We start from the raw sequence: 3044 nt of genomic DNA, 5'->3' as shown, positions 1-3044 counted from the left end.
TTAGAAATAACCTTCTTACTTCGTTGCCAGCTAATGAATCTTGCAGAAGTAAAATTTTAAAATTCAAAATAATATGATATCAATCCAAAAATGATTTTATCATTAATATTTTTTAAGATTACAAAATTACAAAATTTTTTAACTTGGCACATTTATATCCTATATTGTAAAATTAGGTATATTTACACAATACCTCCATTTAAGCCTTTTTGATAGAAGTGTTACAGAACTGCTTTCTTCTTTATTTCTGGCAGCTATGTCATCTAGAGCTCCTAAATTTCAAATGTCATCTTCTATAAAAATGCAATTAAATGCCTTAGAAAAAGACATATACACACCTTCTTGAGCAATAGCAAATGATGAATCATTTGAGCATAGCTCAGAGAAATGTTTGGGGCTAATAACCTGAGCTGGCTCTGGATTCATCTATCATCTGTCACTTCCATTCTGCAAGTGAGATAAGAGCTTCAAGTGACCCTTAACTGAAAATATGTATTTAAAGATGGACCTACATGGAACAGGGCAGGAATCTTGAATAAAGGTCAAGTCACTACCCTGAGTCCTTTATTCTAAAGCAGTGCTCCTCAAACAACTGGTGATGAAACCCTGCTAGTTTTCATTATGCCACAGAATGATAGTTATGTAAAACATTGCAATAATAAATTCCCAGAAAAATGAAATGAAAAAATAAATATATATATAAACATCCACCACAGGCAAACGCAAACACACTTTGGACAAGTGTTAGTATTTGTTTCTTACCAGTCAAACCATATTAAGCGTACATTCAAGGAAAGGAATGAAGAATTACAGAGATCAGGACACCCTGTTAGATATTTCAAATAATCTATGAACTGTTAGTAATCAGGTTTAGCGATCTAGACTGAGGAAAGCCTTTCCTACCCTCCCAGGACATTGAAAGGTTGTAAAAAATGTAAAGCACTTCCCCGTAGGAAAGCCATAATAACATGAAGATCATGACATGAGCTAAAATCATTGTATTACTAAGTTGATATAATTTCACAGGCTGTTCTAAACTCAGTGTACAAATTACTGGAGTAAATCTTAACTCAGGAAAAAAAAGTCAATAAAAAGCATGATTAATTTAAGTAGGATTCAGTAAAAATCAGATCAGATTTAAATTTCAGAATCTTACATTGCCATCAATCACATTAAGTGGAAAGATACAAGTAATAAAAATTGCACAAACATAGTATATTTATGATCATAATAAAGCACCTTGAAATCATTTAAGTAAAAAATTATCAAAATAAAAATCTGTTGTAAAGAGAAAAAAATTTATTTCTATGAGGTAACAATTCCAAAAATAAAATAAAATAAGTAAAAAAAAAGAAACAGGATGGAAGAAGAGGAAAGATAGAGAGGAAGAAAAGAAGGAAAAAAAAGGAAAGAAAGAATGAGGCATTTTAGCTTGCTCATCAACGGCCCCTATCAAAGAGGATGACAGGGAAGTGATGTTTTGGAGGAGATACTAGTTTCAGTTTAAAAGAGAGGCTGAGAGAAAGCTCCATGAAGAAGTTCAGGCTACAGGGGAGTTTGCTGATAGTGGAAGGGATGGCATCCATCTGATCTCAGCTGATGACACCGTCCAAGTCATCCATGGAGATGACTGCAAAGGTTTCCAGGAAACTTAAAGTGTACCTGTTGCTCTATTAAAGATAGTATCTCTCAGTCCTCCTTCCTTTCCAGTCCATATGCTAGTCTGGCCCAGAAAATAGCTCATCCCTACTTCAAAGACTAAAGTAGAGGCATCTTGATAAGAACATCTCAGTGTCTTCTTACTGAGTGTCCATAAGTTCTTGCATCTGCAGGCATTTTCCTTCCCTCCCTCCAGTCACAATGCGTGAACTGACCCTTCTTCTGTAATGGATGACTAGATGATGAATACCTGGAGCAGTATATCATTTTATATATTAGTAAATTCCTTTTCTTGCTCTATTTCTATGAAATTAGAAAATTCTAACTCACTATTACAAGTTAACAGAACATTTGCTCAATTGGACTGTTCTGGATAGTCAGACCAAATGCAAAGCCAGAAATCACAGAGAAATTTTTCATTGAAACCTACTTTTCAGTATCAATCAAATGCTAAACTGGTTGATGAACATATCACACTCAAAAACTGAAGGTAGAACAAGTCAATCTGGGAAAAAGAAGTAAAGATAAGAGTGATCTACATTTCAGTGACATTCATCTTTGGAAAAAGTTTTTCAGTTTCCATTGCCAAGATTTCCCTAACCTATACAGTGTCTGGGCAAATTAGGAAAAGGCACTGGCTCTCAGAACATGTTATCCTGATGGCACCCTTAGGCAGAGAAAAAGTTACCCCTTCCTGGGGTGAGGCACAGATTGTATTAGTACCCTAGGCTTAGCAAGCAGCAAGTAGGCTGGATTTCAGCACCCAGTAATCAGCTATGGACAAACTACACAATCATACTCAGCATGCCTCTGCATTCAGATTCTGAATACAATTTTTTTTTCTCCAATAAATCTGGGACAAAAGTTAAACATTTGAGGCATGAGTAACTTGCACTACATTAAAAATCATGAAATAAAAACCCTGAAGTACATCCAAGATAAGTTGGTGCCATAACTGTTAAGTGCTCAGCTCCTAGGCAAAAGGTCAGTAGTTCAAATTCACTGGTAGCTCCACAGGAGAAAAAACCTGGCGATTTGTTCCCATAAAGAACATGGCCTAGGGAAGCCTCTGGGGCAATACTACTCTGTGCTGCAGGTCCCTATGATTTGGAACAGACTTCACAGCACACAACTGGAACAACATATGCAAGCTATGGAAAGCATTACTTGATGCACAACTTGAGCTAGTCACTTAAAATAATGGAAATAGTATATAATAAAAACACTAGTGCCATTCACATCACATAACTCGACAGCAAACAACAACAACAACATTCACATAACAACAACAATAGTGCTATGAGAATTTTATTTTTAATATCCCTCCTCTTTAAAAAATTCAAATGACAGCACCCTTCCCATGAATAACCAGCATACCTCAGTAC

At 35.5% G+C, this 3044-nt stretch overlaps 1 protein-coding gene across 1 annotated transcript in view; it reads right to left on the bottom strand.

Moving 5' to 3' along the window:
* Positions 1-3044, bottom strand: part of LOC103212728 (cilia- and flagella-associated protein 47) — a gene marked incomplete at its 5' end in the record, with an annotated part of 285428 nt that overhangs the window by 244862 nt on the left and 37522 nt on the right. The window lies entirely within an intron of this gene.

The sequence above is a fragment of the Orycteropus afer genome, unplaced genomic scaffold (assembly GCF_000298275.1).
Source record: "Orycteropus afer afer isolate SDZICR_OR568_19922 unplaced genomic scaffold, OryAfe1.0 scaffold01079, whole genome shotgun sequence".
NCBI lineage: Eukaryota > Metazoa > Chordata > Mammalia > Tubulidentata > Orycteropodidae > Orycteropus > Orycteropus afer.
The sequence above is the reverse complement of the archived record's forward strand: the minus strand, read 5'-3'. Positions and strand labels throughout refer to the sequence as shown.